A 20,599-nucleotide genomic window follows, 5' to 3' on the forward strand; every position below is an offset into this window, starting at 1 on the left:
GGCCACTCTTCTCAAAGAAAATCACACACATACTCGGCATTTGCAAGACTCAAACCCCTACCTGATTATGTTATGACACTAGTGAGATACACATTAACATGACTCGCTATTTGCTTCACTGGATGCATTTATTTCAAAAGCTCTATTTGTAGGATGCTGACATCATCACACTTGGCAAAGAGGTATTCACCACTCCTAATGTGTTTCCACAGTCTCCAAAAAGGCCACTCTTCTCAAAGCCAATCTCACACACACACATACATACATACATACAAATACACACAATCAGCAATTGCAGGATTCAAACCCCTACCTAACTACATTATGATACTAGTGAGATACGCATTAACACAACTCAATACATGCTTTACTGTGTGGTCTCTATTCACATGCTATGTTTGTTGTTTGCTGACATCAGACTGGACATGGTTATGTGTGTGCAGGTAGTGTTATGCAATCCCACAAATGAACCTTGTGGGTCAGCAGGTATGAACATCTTGAACAGGAATACACAATTCATACCTCGTGTGATCTGTCTGTGGACATATTACCATTCCTTCATATGACAATACATCATCATGCACAGATTGTAGGTTTTGTGGATACCACATGTGTCTGTGATGTTGGTAAAGGGCTATTCAAGGTCTATGTGGGACCTGTGTTGCTCCTATCAGTGATGTTTATCCTGGGTGGCTGCCTTGCTAGATATCTAGCAGGTTTGGGGAACATGATGTGCTCATTAACATACCATAGACGTTTGTGTTGTGTGTTTGTCGGTTTACAATATCTCTGTTCCTGACTGCAATCATGATGGACTCCATGGACTAGCATTTTGGACTTCGTAGGCTTATAGGAATATAGTTCCCATGGTGTGTTGTGCACCTACACTTGTGGGGTGTGCCACATGTTGCTGTAACACATTCAATGGTGTAAGATCCTGTAGAGAGTGTGAGGCTCAACAGACTGTTCAGGTGCAGTGTCTGTTTGCCCTGTCATTCACTTATGACACATATGGGGAAAGCTTGTTATCCACGTGATGGGATTCACTTGGCATTGTGGGGACCAGTTTACACATTCTACATGTGATATCTCCTGGTATGATGTTAGGACCTTTTGTCACTGGGAGGTGGGTATGTATGTATGGGCCTGTCTGACAGGATGTTGACATTGTCAGTCAGGTACAGTTGACCCTGACTCAGGACATATATGACTGTACATCGATATTTCTCACCTAGCTAAAGGAGGTGTAATGTTTCTGTCTGTACTCCTTTGCAGATTATCTTTCCACAGCAACAACAAACCTGAACAGTAAAACCCTGTTATACTCTTTTACACACTTGACACACTACTGATCCTTTGTGATCAGTCAACAGTGTATGTCATCATCATATCCTGGCATGTCCAAAGGTCAGTTTTGTGTGTACTCTCCAGTTCAGCGGGTGCATATTGGAATTCTGATGCATTGTTACAACATCCTTATGTACACAGGAAACACTGTCCTCCTACCAACAAACTCAGGTATCTGTGAGAGGTGCAACTGTATAGACGGACAGGAGGCTGAGCTCTCCCAAGCCATGACTGGCACAGTCTATCAGGTGGTGAAGGTAACCACACACACCACAAATACAGTCACACATGCACCTATGACAACAGCAAACCGTATACATTGACACACAATTACATACTTGGAGCATCTAAATGTTCTCTGCCTAAGCAGCTGAGACATCCAAAGCAGAAACACAAACAACTGCTAACACACAGCCATACACACATATCATCACATAGTTCACAAAGTCATTGTGCCACACAGTCACTGCCCTTAGGTTTACACAACACACCTTATACAACTGTATTAGGTGAGTGTAATTGTTGGTCACACTGACGTCCCACTCACCAGGCTGAACAAGGTGAAGGTCACTTTGTGCTGTGTGTCGGGTGCCAGGATATGCCACATGACACATGCACTGTTGTCAGTCCACTGCAAGTACAACTATGGCTCCATCATTGTGCATTCCGGTGTGTAGACCCTCAGACGTTCCACCCTGGACTACATGACAAGAGACATAGAGGAGCTCTCTGATCATGTAGGCCAGGACAGTATGACCCTGACCTTATGTAGCATCTTACCTTCACCAAGTACTTTGTCACAGTATACAGATGACATGATCAGTTTTAACAGTTGCCTAACATATTGTTGTCATTCACAGGAGATCCAGTGTCTGTCAGCCTGGGATTACATGCTCAACATGCCATGTACATTCACTATGTACGCCATGCAGCTGTCACCCCTAGGCTTTCACAGACTGCCTTAGGCTCTTGACACACACATCGTGGCTGTTTGAAGCAAGGGTCAGATGACATAACCACAGCCATAGACATTACAGGGTAAACGGAGAGTGATGGTGCTCAACAACTGATGTCTAACCCTCAGATTGCATGTACTCAGGACTCACATCAGTATGGAATCTGTCGATATATGTGCAGTAACAAACACCTGGTTCAGGCTCACAAGAGTCCAGCAGCACTAATATGTTTTACGTTATACCATGGTTTTCAGACACAGGACTCGGTCTGTACAACAACAATAGGGGGGGATTCCATATACATCTTTCATACACACACCTCCAGGTTGGTAGCAGTACACAAAGCATTGGAGAACGTACATGTGCAACTGAGAATGGTCATAACTGCATTACAGTTTCTAGACTGTTACAGACCATACTCCCAAACATGGGCACAACAGTCGTTATTCCTGGGAACACTGAGGAATGTAAAGGTCTGAACAAACACCATTATATTCAAAAACCACTCGAAAAAGAACCAAACTGTCACAAAAATGCCAGAGAAGTGATGCTTTCTGACTATCACCGTTTATTGACTTTAAACGCAAAAAGTAAAACACGTTTTTCTTTCCGCTAAATTGCAAAACTTCTTCAGAATCAACTCTCTACTCACAGTGATGCTTATATTTATAACTTCTTAGGTATTTCCTACAGAAATGGTGCCAAAAGCAGATCAATTAACAATTTGAATTTACTTAAAGTTATCTTAACCAAAAATATACGATACTCTAAATTTATTTACACACAAAAAGTTATTCCAAACTTCTCAAGACAAACTTCTCAATCAAAATGCAGGCACACAGATTTAATTACAAAAAACATTTATCATTTAAAAATTATTTTTGTAAAAAATTATTATTAAAATATACGTTATATGTGTCTGTATTCATAAACATTAATATATATATATATATATATATATATATATATATATATATATATATATATATATACACACACACACACCCATACTTCATAAATTTCATAATTGATACTATTTCTATTAAAATTAAAATTAAAATTAAAATTAAATAAATTTATGAAATAGTCATTATAAATTACATTTTTAACCAATCAAAGGTATATTATATTCTATACATAAATTTAACAACGCACCCAATTTATCAAAAATATCAAAAAATATTAAAAAATATCAAAAAATATGAATTTGATAACTTTTATAAAATTATAAATCAAATCATATATATAATTTATAATTGCACTATATAAATATGTATATAATATAAATACTCGAAATATTAAAAAACATTCATATTTGAATATGAATATAACTACAGTATAAATTCATGATGTATAAATATTTATCTCACATTGTATATTGTGTGACTTCAAATACACAAACATTGACTGGGTATACTACTCAAGCAGTGACACCCTCGAACAACAGTTGCTAAGATTGTTACACTCAAATGCTAGGGCAGACCTGGTCACCACACCCACAGAGGGTTATACATGTGGTACCTGATCATCACACACATGGGGACTCTATGTTCCACAACAGAGGTATACCTGTAATTGTTAAGGTCAGAACATACAGTCATCTCACTAGACATACATATCCCATACACACACACATCCTATGTGATCTCAGTGACATACTTCTCATGAGCAAACATCACACTTGTACAAACTGAGGTGGTATCCCTCAATGACCCTGGGACAGTGTTAATTACGGCTCAGACAACTACATGCTTTACAAGCACATTCTATGGACAACTACTGGAATTCATGGATCATGCTATCCCAGATAACTACAAGACTCACTTCTCCAAAGGCAGGGGACATGTCAACTAGACCACGGCCATTACTGAGCTGTACATGGACAGGAGGAGGCTACTACATTATGGAGCACAATCACAATCTGGTAGGCATCTCTGATCAGTACTATGGTATTGCTACAATCAGTTGTTGATTCATCTAAGGCCTACTTCTAACGGACACTTGCAACAGACACTGTGGACAATCACAAGGCCTTATTTAGTTATGTCAGGGACCTGTGTGGGAACTCACAGATATGCTGTGAGTTACTGCATAATTACAAATGATACAGTGAACCCACTGACATTGCAAACATCCTGGACAACAGGTTCAGTGGGAATGTTTCCGAACCATTCCCCCTGCAGTGCACATGTCCATCACAACACAGTGTAGCCTCCCTGACATCACAGTTGAACATGTGTGTGCTGCCCTCTCCATAGCAGACAACACAGCATCAGTGGGACCAGATAGTGTCCCAGACCGTGGCATACATGAGATTCATGACAAACTTCACACTCACATTATGTCACTGTTCAGTATCACAGTTACTACAGGATGTGTACCCATGGAATGGTGTACAGCTACGGTGTACCCGCTACACAGTGCTGGTGCCACAAGGGACCCTGGACCTTATCATAATATATGCCTAACTATCATGGTCTGCTATGCTATGGAGTGTATCATCATGGAACACATACACATTGTGAACCTACAGACACTGGATCCTACACAATATGGTGTTGTTGTGGGCATATCTTGCCTCTTGCAGATGTTTGATGTCTTTAAACAATTAACAGGTCCATAGACGTACACAGGGTTGTACACACAGCCTACCTGGAGCTCGCACAACACTTCTACACAATACCCCACTTGGCCTTTATTGCTAACTGGATTGCTAACTGGATCATGGATAGCACACACATGGTCAGTATTGCAGGTGCCATGTCTGACTATACACCAGTTACACGTGGCATCCCACAGGGCTCAGTCCTGGGACCTCTCTTGTTCTGTATATATTTCTGATACATACTGGCTAACACAGGGGGATATGGATGACCATGTTTGCAGATGGCTGCAAACTGTGTGCCATATTCGACTCCACAGCTGGCACAGGCATCCTCAGAAAGGGTCTCACAGAGATGGCTGACTGGTGCCAGAGCCATGGCCTACAGCTAACTTACTTTAGATGCATAGTCATCACCTTTGGTAGTAACATCGTGCACACACATTACCACATAGGTGATGATACATCACGTACAGTGTGTGTGGTTTGTGATTTGTGGACATGAATACTTAGTACTCTTGCCTATGACATTCACATTGCCAATGTTGTTGGACACACCTTCTATTTAGGCAACCTTATCCCATATCCCATACAGTTTTACATCTAGATCAGGTGGGGTCATTGTGACCCTGTAGTTATCTGGCACATGGTTGGATACAATGGCCCATTTCGGATGTACCTTACCCAACACCTGCAGCAACTGGATTGTACACAGATTTACATACCAAGTGGATCTAGGGACTCACACAGATGGTATGCACAGTTTGGCTATGGTGACTCCAGCTCTCCTCAGTTGCTTACTGCCTACTTGGATGCAGTCTGTGCCTTTTGTTTGATGCCATGTCCATCACAGCATTGATGGACAGGCTCCATGTGAGGATATCAAAGTCCCTTACAGCTACATGCTCCAGGGACAGGTACATGAGCAATGATGTTAACTCATTAACCCCGAGTACCTTCTCATGACGCCTGTGTGCTTAACACCGATCGCACCATGAGAAGATACTAATTGCAAGCTGTTACCCCCGAGTGCCTTCCACAATCGTGAGAAAATGTACTGTAGATTTGTAGCTTAGCTTAATGTAAAACACGCTGAAATCGTAACTGAACTTGTAATTTATCTTATGCAGTTACGATTCAGCATGTTTTTACATTAAGGTCACATTGAACTTTTAGTAGAAAATCCACTTACAAAGTAGTTGCTAAAGCAAGTGGTGGCAGCCAATCGGATTCTTGCAATCCAAGTCACCACTTGCCTAACACCTCCACCCCCAACATTATTTTCTACAATGAGTTTCCCATTGCACCTTTGGCCAAGAAGTTCCTGGTTCCCGGTTCAGCTACAACTACGGTAAAAATATTACTGTTAAAAGGGCTTTTTCACTTGAAATGTACAGTTAACTTATAGCTAGCTGATTCCTGGTTTTGAAATAGTAACTGAGTAAAAACCTAATGCGAATACACCGATAAGTGCTCTCACACCACAACTATATCACTAAAAGTCAGTTCTGATGAAGCCCGGATACACTGGGTGAAAGCGTTTAACTTTAACTTGTTTGGTTTTGTCTTATGTGATTTTAGCCACTTTTTATTAAATCGGGAGTTTACACGTTATCCCGTGTGCTTGTAGTGACTTTTAGCGATATAGTTGTGCTGTGAGAGCACTTATCGGTGTATTCGCATTAGTTTTTTACTCAGTTGGTATTTTCCGTTGTTGGTTTTGAAATAGTCTAGACTTGTTGGTTTGCCAGAAAATGAAGCACAAAAATACACAAATGGAACTCTTTTTTTTTTTTGTCTGAATGACATTGCCGAAGATAGCACTTAACCTTGCAGGTTAAGGTAGCACAGCAGGGCAGCAAAATAGTCTTTCTTAAGTAGAAATCATTAATTCTTTCATTCGTAAACACTGAATGAAAGAATGAATGAAATGTGCTTGTTTGTGGTATTGATCTGCATTTGAAGCATGGAGCTTCTCTAGCCTCATTGAGCCAGCCATGTTCGTTTGCCAGAAAACCAGAAATACATAGATGCAACTTTTTTTTTAATTGAATGGCATTGCCGAAGCTAGCAGTTAACCTTGCAGTTAGCTGTCTGTGAACTTTAGTGTTTTCCAGCGCCTCTCATACAACTCTGTAATTTCACACAAACATGAAATCGCAGCAGTTATCTTTTAATAGAAATCATTCACTCTTTCATTTACAAACACTGAATGAAAGAATGAATGAAATTTGCTCGTTTGCGGTATTGATCACCATTTGAAGCATAGAGCTTCTCTAGCCTCACTGAGCCAGCCACAGCAGTCAGCAAACAGGTAGAGCATGAGATTCTGTCTAGCATTATTGAACTGTTATTATGCTTCTTCGTTTGCAGAGAAAAATACACGGCTGTAGCGGTTCTTTTTTTTGGAATTATATTGCCGAAGATAGCACGTAACCTTGCAGGTTAAGGTAACTCAGCAGGGCAGCAATACTGTCTTAACTTTAGCAGAAAGCATTCATTCTTTCATTCATAAACACTGAATGAAAGAATGAATGAAATGTGCTCGTTTGCGGTATTGATCGGCATTTGAGGCATAGAGCTTCTCTAACCTCACAGAGCCAGACACAGCAGTCAGCAAACTGGTAGAGCATGAGACTCTAGCATTATTTAACTGTTTTAACGCTTCTTTGTTTCCCAGAAAAAATACACAGCTGCAACTTTTTTTTTTTTTGAATGACATTGCCAAAGATAGCACATAATTGCATTGCAGATTAAAGTAGCTCAACAGGACAGCAAAACTGTCTTAACTTTAGTAGAAATCATTCATTCTTTCATTCGTAAACACTGAATGAAAGAATGAACGAAATGTGCTCATTTGCGGTATTGATCTGCATTTTATTTCATAAAGTTTTGAAAAGTATTATGTTCATGGCAGTGATCGAATGGCTTAGTCCTTTTTATCAGGAACCAGTTTCTCACAAGTCTCTTTTGTTGAGTTGGCCCCTCGACTGAATGATACTTCCCCAAGTTTTGCGGAAGTGGGTTCACTTCTCACAACCCCCTTATGTAAAAATGTGAATTTCAGGGTCACAACAATTAGAGCATTCACATAAGTGGCGGAGGATGTGAGGCAAAAAAATTACATGCCAATGGACTGGTGAACAGGACATAGGTGACTTTTGAAAGTCCTTGTTAATGGATGTGCCTTTTATATGTGGAAAGTACTAAGGAGAATTTTATTTAAGAAATTTGGCACTGGGATGTTGAGCATAACTGGATTTAGTTTATGACAAGGAAGGTAGAATGGGCTACAGGGCAGTAGAGGAAGTAATGTTTTTCTTTTTCCTCATGCTTACTTTTCTGTAGTATGATTGGTAAGAGGAGTGAACGTGTTCATGGACAAGTTGGAAGAAACCGATAATAGGCATGTGTGACATTACAGAAAAATGTTTAATCTAATGCTTCCGTTTCATAAAGGCTTCAGTCATTGGTGTATTGATTTTTCTTTAATTATGAAAAAGAGTACTTTATTGTCTGTAGTGATTCCTAATATTTTTTGGCTGTGCAAATCTCTCTTAAATATGCTTATGTTCAGTAGTCAGCGTACACTGTCCCAGACTGCTCATGAGTTTGCAACTTACACCAGTTTATGTAGCTGTTCCACTAACAGAAAATAAATAGTAAGTGTGTTGCTTCCCTGTATGTTTGAGGAGCCTGTCTCCTTTTGTTAACATTATCCTAATGGATAAGTTACAGCAATACTGCCTGAAATGTTGTTGTTAATTTTACAGAAAAATGGTATCATGTCAAATGAGTGGGGATTGCTATACTTCCTGGATAGCATTTTCTCAAAGAAACTAAATGTTTTTGTTCTTTGCTACCAAGTGGTTATAGTTAAGCTAATTAATGCTTCACTTTACTTTTTTTTCACATTGCAGTGATGGCAGCTTGTATCTCTGAGCATGAGTTGACTTAGTAGCTGTAGTTTTCCTTGCTTCATGTGTCAATAAGTAATAATATCTTGTATATATTTTGTTAAATTATCTTGGTAAGTTTCTGATGTATATGTTTCTGTTGGGGTAGGGTGATGGTCCTAACAAACTGTTGAAGTTGGGTTCCTGTGAAGAGTGAAGCTTAGATAGATATTTTATGTCTGACTGCATGTGTTTATTGAAAAGCATCAGGAGCTGTTTGAGGAGGATTCTACGATCAGTGCTGCAAGTGCTGTCTGAATGCACTCGTCCTCCCTAACACAACCCTGCTGTGGGAAATAGGTCAGTTTTCATAATCTCGACCTATCATTCATTCTGATGACATCCCTTACTGTCTTCTGAAGGTTCTCCCTCACCACAGGTTACACACCTTTTCTACTCTATCCTCCTGAGTAGTAGATACTTGATCCCAAGCCAAGTGGCTTTGCTGTAGTGCCCTTCCATCTTGTCCTCTGCATACATAGGATGTCCACCTACATTCTTACCATTATGTCATCCACTTCCAAGCTGCGTCCTGTCAGTGAACCTACACTGTGTTCAGCAATTAGTTCATGTTTTGCAGGCTGATTGGTTTACTTGCAGCCTTCACTTAGAAGAGCTATCTTAGGTAACCCACCCTGAGTGGCTGGTTTGCCATGTAGCTGCATGCCTCAGTAAAGAGTCACCTATGACTAGAATATTAGGTTATGTAGATGCTTGTCTTATGCTCATAGTATCTAAGATAGTGGTTAACTTGGTTACTGTGTGAGGTGGTAGGCTTTGCCCCTGTTGCTGGCTTGGGATATTGCTCAGGGTGCTCTTGTGACACTTTGGCAAAACTTTTCCGCTGACATTTTTTTTTCCTTGTCTAACACTACTTTTTTATATAGCTATAGTGTTTCCACAGGGTTCCTGATTCATAGAGGGGGACCTATAGCTTGCAAGGAAGTGGCATGGTATTTGGCTGATGGTCATTTGAAGACTGAGAAGCTCAAGTTCATTGTCCTTTTTGACCAGGCACGAGATATGTTTTTTAATGTAAATTCAGACACCTCCACCTTTACTCCCTATCTGTATATTACCTGCTCTAAGGTACAGTATATAAAGGAAACATGATTTGACTATTAGTTCCTGTATTTCCTGCCAGTACTTGGTTCTAAGAAGCTAGCCATTTCTGTATGATTTTGACCTGCAGACATACTGTGTTATTTATTGCTGGTATTTCACATAGCAAATGTGCCACTAATTAGTTGTGCCACTAATTCTAGCCAATTTTCCTATAATGAATTTGTTGTAGATGTCTCCCAACTTATTAGCTGAGTATTACATGCATGGTGCTGTCATATATGTTGTGTTTTTTTCTTGGCCTTGTCAGTCACTTGTGGAATTTAGGTGGGAGGAAGGGCTCAATATTTAAGTGTTATACTATTTTACTGAATTACTCAGGTCTTCTCCTTACTGATAATAATAATGAGTCTGTTACATAACTGCACAAGGTAATGTAATGACTGCCTTCTCAACAGGTTATGTGCAGCAATTATCACCTGTGTCTGAGCGTGCATAAGTCTGCACGTCATTATCACAGTGCAGTTAGAATATAGCCCTGAATCATTATCACTTTTCAGGCAAAATTCTCAGCAGCTGTCACTGTTGTTCACATAAGTAGAAGTCGTTATCACATTGATGAATGCACAAGGCATATTTGGGTTTTTCTCCACTTAGGGTCATTGCAAACCCCCCACCCACCCACCCAGTTTCTTTCTGTCATTTGTACAATTTCTATTTCTTTACTTTCTCTGATGTCTGTATTATACCTTGTCTGCTGTCTGTATTGTGTTGAGAGTATAAACTATGTAATGCTTTTCTTATAAATTAAGGTAATCTGATATAGTACACAATGAGTCTCTTAGGAGTATACATTAATAATTTGTTCATTTGTGTGTATGTGGAAGAATATATTGTACAGTATTTACTTTTTTACCTATAAGGCAATGACAGTATCCAAACTCGTATGTTGTCTGTATTTATTTGAGACTGTCCTACACTGTTGTGGTTTCCTGTGCTTTTGACATGTAAAATCATTTTGTTGAGTTACTGATTATAGAGTCTTGTTTTTTTACTATTTATTATTAAATATATTTACACCTATCTTTGTGGGTGATATCTGTGAGGCATATTCCAGCTGTTAGACTACTTGCATATCTATTTGGTGAGCTACCCAGGGTGTAAGGTAGCTGGGGACTCTGCCCCACAACGTTGAGGCTAGAATGACAATTGGCAGCATAAGAAAAATAAGTTATGTACTAGCCGTAATGTTCCATCGCAGTTGGGAACTTGGGGACTCTTCAGCTCGGTCCCATAGTGCGGCTGTCCTAGGTAAGCATGGCGTCAGGGGCTACTGTAATGCAATTTTCCCTCCGGGAAAGGATACATGCAAAAAGACAAAGCCTGGATCAGTCTTGGTCTTTTCACATGTTGTCTTGCTGTAGCTCTCCAATCAGTCTCCCACCCTTCAGGTGTAGTACATTTATGTAGGTCAGGGTAGTAAATGTATGAAGGTCAGGGCAGCAATTAGTAAGTTACTTCCGTCCCTCATCCCTTAGGTCCATTGCTGAATGGGCACATGTAACTGGAAAAGGCAGAGGTAAGGCAGAGTGCTGGCATTGCATGCAATCAGGAGTCATTGCTGCTACCAGCAGTCTTGAGTGGTATCCAGCACAGGTATGGGACACTTCAGACACCCACGACCTGAAGCCCCATGCCTGTCCTCGGCATATTAGTGGAGTGGAGGTCCTTACCTTGTTTTTTTTTTATAGGTTCATAGGTTCATAGGTTTATACTAGGCTATCTGCCCTAAGGCATTTATAAGCCTAGCCCAAAGTTATGTGGCTTACGCCACCCCTTATGTTAGAAATAATGTGCCCATTAGTTTGTTGTGCCTCTGTCCAGCAGTGACACAGAGATGATTCCCGGGGTAATCCTACGATCTCCCATCCACCGGTCAAGATTTCTCTTGAACAGAGCCAGCGAGGTGCTCTGCCTCACATGGACTGGGATTTTATTCCACAGCATGGGGAGTCTCTGGGTGATAAATCTATCCCTCCAGCACATCCTATTTATATCCGTGCTAAGGTTTAAGTCACTTGCTCTAGTGGTTCTGGTAGATTTGGATTTTTTGAGGTGGAGCACGTCCATTAATTCCGGGTTGGTCATGGCCTTGTATGTCAGGCACAGGTCACCTCTGAGCAGACGGTATGCAACTGAATAGAGTTGGAGTTTCTTCAGTCTGGCAGTATATGACAGGTTTTGGAGTCCCTTTATCCTTTTGGTGAGGAACTTTTGGGGTCTCTCCAATTGCTGCAGGTGTCGGGTGAGATACATCCCGAATGGGGCATTGTACTCGATCATTGGTCTGATGAGTGAAGAGTACAGGGGAACAATGACCTTACTTGATCTGGATGTGAATCCCTTCATGATCAGATGGGCAATGTAGAAGGTCTTTCGAACCACTTTAGCAACGTGAGTGTCAAACGAGAGGCCACTGTCAACCTGGGTACCCAGGTCCCTGATAACCTCTTCTGTGCTTAGTGGGTTGCCACCTATATGGTAGCTTGGGGTTACCTTGGTTTTCCCGAAGGGTATGACTATACACTTTTTTGCGTTTAACTTCAGGCCATGGCTCTGGCACCAGCTATCAGTTTCCATGAGACCCCTCTGAAGGATGTCTGTGCCCGATGTACTATCCACTATGGCACCCAGTTTGCAGTCATCCGCAAACTTTGTCAGCCATAGTCCTCCTATGTTTGCCTGTACTTCTGAGAAGTAGATGCCGAACAATAGGGGGCCAAGGACTGAGCCCTGTGGGACACCACTTGTAACCGGCTTGGAGTCTGACATGGCTCCAGCAACTCTAACCCTGTGGGTTCTGTCCTTTAGCCAGTTTGCAACCCATCTTCTGACATATGGGTTTACATTTAAGCTGGTAAGTTTCTCTATGATACCCGAGTGGGGTATTGTGTCGAAAGCTTTTGCAAGGTCAAGGTAGGCTGTATGGACTGCCTTTCCCTCATCAATGGCCTTGGTAACTGTTTCGAAGAAGTCGACCAAGTTCAAAAGGCAAGATCTGCCCTTGACAAAGCCAAAATGGGTTGGGTCCAAGGTCTGCAAGTCCCCTATGTCCTTGTTTATGAGTTCCATTATGATCCTCTCCATAGCTTTGCAGACCAGGCTTGTTAAGCTTATCGGGCGGTAATTACCAGGGTCTGTAGAGGCACCGCCTTTGTGGAGTGGGACCACAGTTGCCGTACACCACTCCTTGGGCACATATCCTGTGGTAAGGCTAAGATTAAACAGCTGCCTTATGTGCGGGTTTAGTTCTTCATTGAGTTCATGTAGCACACAGCCGGGGACACCATCTGGTCCCATTGATGCTGTGTTTTTAGCTTTAGAGAGAGCAGCTTTCACCTGCGCATTTGAGATGTCTGGGAGGCTACACTCTGTTGGAATAGTTATCTCTCCTTTTGGGGGGAGAGGGGGGTGACGTTTGCGCTGAACCTGTCTGCCAGTATGTTGGCAATGTCTGTGGGTTCAGTGATTTTTGTATCATTTTGGACTCATGTGCCCTTTCTGTCCCCCCTTGTCAGTCATTGAGTGTAATTTGGTGTTTTCATGGGTAGTAGGTATGTACCTCTGCCGCATCCTCACCACTTATGTATCTAATGCAAAGAATTTTGCCCATGTGGATAGGATGGAAGATTTGGATGGGCTAACCAGGTAATGCATATAATATACATATATATATATGTAGTCTTCCAATACATCTGTCAAACATCAGTAGTAATCTGCATTTTCTTTCCTGTGCAGGTGTGCCCACCTTCTGACACTGACATAGAAACCCGATACAACTTGAGCTTTCCCACATCCAGTGTGAAGATATACTGGATTGCAAGAAGAGGTATTTCCTTGGAGCGGAGTACTGCAGTTCTTTGAAGAGAAGTGTTCCATCTACCCTGAGCCCGACATTCTTGTGCTGCACCTTGGAGGGAATGATGTCATCTGTCAACCACTCGGAAGGCTATGGTTTCAAATCACAGCAATTTTTGAATACCTGAAGTCTTGGTGGCCACGTTGTCATTTTGTGTGGTCTGATACAATTCTTCGACAGGTATGGAAAGCAGCAAACAGTCAACGGGCAGCTCAAAAGGCCAGAAGTTTATAGAATGGATTCATGCATAGCGTGATGCACAGGGTCGGTGGATCTACGATCTGCCATGACAGCATCACTGCGGAAGATATTCACCTGTTCAGAAGGGATGGCATTCACCTAACTGAGGAGGGCATTGCATTGTTCTTGACTGACCTCCACAATGGCGTGAGGAGAGCTATGCAGGATTGGTAACATGCAGCTTGTGAGAAGAATGGAAAACACCCATGACCAAGTAGTACCAGTATAGTAAGTAAAACTCTATTATGAAAAGTGTTGTGTAAAATATATTTATCTCAGTTTGGCAAATAACTGTGGTAAGGAGCTGGTGAGGATGCTGAGAAAGAACAACTGTTTCAGGAGAATGCTATCATGTACAATCTAATATGTCAGTGACCGTCCTGCAATACTTCTTTTTTTAGTCTGCTTTTATCAGGCATGTGTAGAGTTTAGATGACAGGAAGGGCTTACTAATACAGAACTTGATCCCTTAGGTCCATTGCTGAATGGACACATGTAAAGAGAAAAGGCATAGGTATAGCAGACTGCTGACACTGAAGGAGTTTGTGAGACTGCAGTGGTATCAGCTGTCTGAGTGGGTAGCCAGCACAGCTTTCGGACAAATGAGATGGCCTTGCCTGTCACTGAAGTCCCATGCCTGTCCTGGGTTCATTAGTGGAGTGGCGGTCCTTACCTTGCTTTTTTCTTTACATGTACCCATTCAGCAGTATGTTGGCTACACCAAATAACTTTGCCAGGGAGCATGTAACTGTGCCAAGTGATATCTCATTTTACAACATGATAAAATAACTATGTCTGTATGCTGTACATATATACAGATAGCAAAGTTTAGGACTAAGGTTATGAAAATTATAATTTCTTTTCATATTTTGGTAAATAACTTTGCAAGGGAGCATGCCAGTATGCTAAGTAATACCTCATTTTGAAACATTAATCTTGCACAGAAACTCCCATTACGGTGAACTTGTGTAGCACTCTTTCTCTACGTTTTATGATTTGAGCCTTTAGGTTCCCTTTTTCAGCTCAGTGCAACATATCCATTTTGTATTACGAAGATCAAACATGTCATCTTTAGGAACTTTGAAGCAGTAAAATAGGGAAGGAAAAAGAAACAGTATTGATAGTTCTAACATGGTAAAAGAATGTTGTACTCATATGCAGATATCAAAGTTTGTTAAAGACTTAGGTTATGGAAATTCAGATTTTTTTTCATATTTTGGTAAATAACTTTGCAAGGGAGTATCTGAATGTGTCAAGTAATACCTCATTTTGAAGATAGTATTGTTGGTTCTAACATGGTAAAAGAATTGTGCCTGTATGTTTGACACATGTGCAGATAGCAAAGTTTGTTTGGGACTTACGATTATGGAAATTATGATTTTTTTCATATTTTGGTAAATAACTTTGCAAGGGAGCATCTGAATGTGCCAAGTAATGTCTCATTTTGAAAACAGTATTGTTGGTTCTAACATGGTAAAAAGAATTGTGCCTGTATGTTTGACACATGTGCAGATATGAAAGTTTGTTTCGGACTTAGGTTATGGAAATTATGATTTTTTTTCATATTTTGGTAAATAACTTTGCAAGGGAGCATCTGAATGTGCTAACTAATACTTCATTTTGAAAAGATTATTTATAGTTCTAACATGGTAAAAGAATGGTGCCTGTATGTTGTACTCATAGGCAGATATCAAAGTTTGTTTCGGACTTAGGTTATGGAAATTATGATTTTTTTATATTTTGGTAAATAACTTTGCAAGGGAGCATCTCATTGTGTGAAGTAATACCTCATTTTGAAGACAGTGTTACTCCTTACAACATGGTAAAAGAACTGTGTCTGTGCACTGTACACACGTACAGATATCACAGTTTGTTTAATCTTGTACGAATATGAAAATTATACATTTACAATACTTCTCATTATTATGCCCATATCTTTGCGAGGGAGCATGGTAATCACACAAATTATGCATCATTTTGAAGCTGACATTCAGATGCACAACTTCTACACTGATATGTAGGCTCTGTCTGTTACAGGTGATGAGATATTATGCTTTGTTTATTTATCAATTATGAGAAATAATATATTGATCATATGTCTGTGAATATCTCATTTGCGTCACACAGTAATGGTTAAGGTATCATTTTAAAGCTGACATTCATACTAACAAATTAAATTCAAATTGTATGGGTCTGCATGGTACATAGACCAAGATATTGTGCTTTGCTTTTCCAAAAAGGTAAAAAATATGCACAATATCAGCATTCCTTGCTAAATATTTAATAATGACTTTGATATACACTATCAACATCTACACTATTGGAAAGGTCAGTGTCTGCTGAACAACTTTCGCGTTTACATTTTTAGTGTAGCTCTTATAGTTAAAGAGTTATGAACATTTGTTTTCTGTATAGTATTACAAATGGATTTTCTGAAAATGAGCTCAGGCTGCACTGGTGTTCCTATGGTGGAATTAAGCAGGCAGCTTTTTCTGAGCTGCTCCAGACTGAATGAGTTAATAGGACATGCTGGAGGGGCATATTACCATCACAGAGGCTCCATTCACTCGGGAATGTGATCACAGTACCACATATGCACAGGCCCACGCTGAACACCTACAGGTGACATCTTCACAGGTGGACGGGTGATCGTATGTTTAGCCCTGGGATATGTTATGGGTCCTTGCTAGACAGAGGCAGAATGAAATGAACATATGTGGGATATCTTGTGTGACCTACTATTGACAAGCACAGTCTACTAATCTAGCATGATTGCAGACTACAAACACACTGTGCCTTGGCTTCTACATACCCTAGGGCAGATAGCCTAGTGTCAACCTCTGAACGCATGCTAATGTTCAGGATGCACATTGTTCAGTGATGGTACTGATTGCAGGTTTTGTTTCTTCTTTGCTTTACCACTTCCTATGAACATCCTAGGTTTATGCATAACATATTTGATTGTGACAGTATTTCACTATTTTATATTGTGTATGTTGTCATATCACTGTGTGCACATGGTGGACTGGTGAATAGTACGAGGTTCCTGGGTTGACACTTGCAACTGTGGGATATATGTGGCCCCCTGCTGTACTCAAACTTTACCTAAGTGTGTGAGCATGCCCAGTTCAGACTTTCAGTGTTTTGTTGCCTGACATTTGTCTCATAGTTTCAAGTGTGTGAGCATGCCCAGTGTGACCTTGCAGTATGTTGCTGTCTGAGGTCCACTACGTTTGTTGATGTGTGTGAACATTAACAATATTAACATTTATACTATATGTGTGTTGAATATCAGGTTCTATTATTACTGCAGGCCTCACCTTTGTGTCTTGACTCGACAGGGATTATGCTATGCATGCAGGGTTTCCATTAGATACTTAGCATTGACTTATCAACATTTTTTCATGCAAGTTGACCATTGACATACTGTTATGGTTTAGTGGTTCTGTTCTCTGACTATAGTGCACTCTATCCTGGGTTCGAGGACTGTCACTGCTTCATATTTTCATACATGGCAGAACAGACTGCTTCAAGAAAAGTGAAGCAAATATGAACCTGTTAACCTGCTTTTGATGAACTATACCCACATTTGATCAGACTTGCACAACATTGCTCAATGCTGGCCAACATTGCTGGACAGTGCACAATATTGCTGAACATTGCCTGTAGTTGTGCTACTTAGTGTGTGCAATTTTGTTCACATATACTAAATAGTGGTGAGAGCTGTTTAGCAGTGCTTTATATTGCTTAACACATAGCAATCATGCCTCAGGTGGTGCTGCAGGGCTGCCTATGTTGGATGCACATTTTACACTCCCTATACATGTTTATTAACAGGTAGTGTCAAGTTAGGCATCCCTTTTACTATATGTGCGAGTCAGAGAGAGGTATCATTTCCAGGATTCCTACTGAGCCAGTGTATATGCTATGCGTTGCCTCTTTGCCAAGGCCAAAGCATACTGGGCACGCCTCCTTCTGCCTACTGGAGCAGGCTTAAGTTGTTCCTCCTCTGAGTCACACTCTGCCTGTGATGGCCTTGGCAATGGTGGGGGGCTGTTGTGCCCATGCCTATGCTGCTCCTGCTGCAGCTGTTTTTGCAGGATCATATTATGTAGCATAGCACATACCATGACTATTTGGGTACATGTAGTTGGTGAGTACTGCAAGGGTCCACCAGATGTGTCCAGGCACCGGAACCATGACTTGAGCAGCCCAAACACATGCTCGATTACATTTCATGTTTGTGCGTGTGCCTCATTATGGCATTCCTGTTCAGGTGTGTGTGCATTTCTGATGGGTGTCATCAGCCACGGCTCAAATGCATATCCAGCATCTCCCACTAGGTGACCATGAGGGATGTCCCCATTGGCAAATGTCTGGTACAGCTGTGCCAGATGCCAGATATGGGAGTCATGGTAGCTTCCAGGGCAGCCAGCACACACATTCATTATTATGCCCTGGGCATCACACATGACCTGGCAGTTGATGGAGGGGTAACCCTTGCGGTTATAGTAGACCCTACCCCGCTCACCGGCTGGTGCATTGATGCGAATGTGCGTGCAGTCGATTGCACCCACTACCTCAGGGTATTCCGCTATTTGCTGGAAGAGATGCATATTGCTGGCCAATACCTCACGGGAATTGAAGAAATATACATGATCACTGACATGTGCTGCCATGGCATTCAGGAACTGGTGCAGTACCCTAGATGCTGATGCCTGTGATATCCCCATCATATCGCCAGTTGGTCTCTGGAAGGTACCTGTTGCTAATATTCTTAGGCCAACACATACCTTGGTTTCCACTGGGATGGGTTCCCCACTGTTGGTTCTGTGTGTGAGGTGTGGCCTGCGCAGCTCAACAATTTGCTGCAGGAGCTCTCTGTCCACTCTATAGCACTCCACTATCTCCAGCTCATGTAGCCCCTGGTAGGTTACCCTGGGTTTGTGCACTCTTCTCCTTCTCCTCACTGTGGGTTGCTCAGCAGCATTTACATTGTCACCACTCTCAGCATGTTGCATATGTCGCCTTATGACAGCAATGGCAGCCCCTAACATTTCTTTGTCTCAGTAAAGCTTTTTCAGTTTTCACTTCTATTAGCTTACTGCAGTGTTGCAGTGTGTCTGAGAAAAACATACTGGGATGTGTTTTGCTGAGTTTAAGTGCTGGGCTGGGCTGGGCTAGTGTACTGCCTGTGTAATTGGCTGATTCTGATTGTTTTCACCTGCTAGCTCTGCTAGTACTCCCTGGTTAACTTCCTACTATTTGTTGTGCTTCCTTTTCCCTTTCTGTTTCCTCAGGGGGGCAGCGCCGTGCACACAAGTGCAAACAAATGCACACCAGCTCACATGCACACACACATGCTTACACGGACTAAAACTTGCTTATTCTTGTTATAACGCATGCACACCGGCGCAAATGCGCTTACAACTGTTTACACAGCCTTACATATGCTTACTCAAGCCTACACGCGTGCACACATGCTTACACGCGCGCACACTGTCTTACTTGGGTTTACTGGCGTGCACACGCGCGCATGCACGCTCAGCAAGAAACTTTGCTGTTATCCACAGCATACACCTTCGATTTCTTGACTTTACCTGGCCTACCTGTTGACACACCTCATTCGCTATTATGTAAATGTAAGCTGACACGTCACTCTGCTCCAATGAGATGCACTGCTTTCATACATACCCCCCTTGTGATGTCACCTATCTTCTACTCTGTTACTTCCCTTATCCTACTCCTACACTCCACTGACTGTGCTCATTTGCTATGTAAACTTGCAATTCACTATCATAACTCTCATTTGCATAGGATTGCCTACTAATGCTTAGTTACATCTCTTAGACTGAGCTTCCCCCCTTAGCAACCTCTACTCGGTGGCCATGTTGTCTTCAGCCTGCCATTCCCTTGCATTGTAAAGTAATTTTACCTATGAGATCCACATTTGTGGATCTTAATTATTAATTTTCTGCTTTTTAGAGCGCAACGCATTTGCACGGTGCTGTGCTACGGTTAAACCCCGGAGATCGGGATAAAAAAAAAGTTTTTTTTTTTTTTTTTTTTTTTTTTTATAATTTGTATCACTTCCCATTGGCAATGGCCATATTTCTGGCTATTGGCATGCTTTCTCCTGTGAATGCATGCTTTTTTTACTGCTGACACGGCTCGGTTTTGCTATTTGCAGAACCGTACTCAGTTATCAACTGAGTACATTTCTGCAGATAACACTACTCCTACTCGGACAGGTTCGGGTTTCCTGGATTGCAAATTTACCTCATTTGCATGGCTTTCGCCTGCAGTTGAGGTAATTTGCATATCCCAGCCCTGTCCGTGTAGGACTAGTTTAGGGAGCTCAGTTGCAAGCCCCTGCTGGCTGTTCCTGGATCGCTCGGCGGACATGTTGGCTTGCTGGAGTCTTACTCTACTCTTAGACTCCGTGCAAGCCTTCGTGAATCCGGCCCAGTATTTTTCTTAACATAGTATATTGCAGATTACCTTGTTATTTCTAGCT

This window comes from Protopterus annectens, chromosome 2.part1 (genome assembly GCF_019279795.1).
Source record: "Protopterus annectens isolate FY-2018-M chromosome 2.part1, PAN1.0, whole genome shotgun sequence".
Classification (NCBI taxonomy): Eukaryota; Metazoa; Chordata; order Ceratodontiformes; family Protopteridae; genus Protopterus; species Protopterus annectens.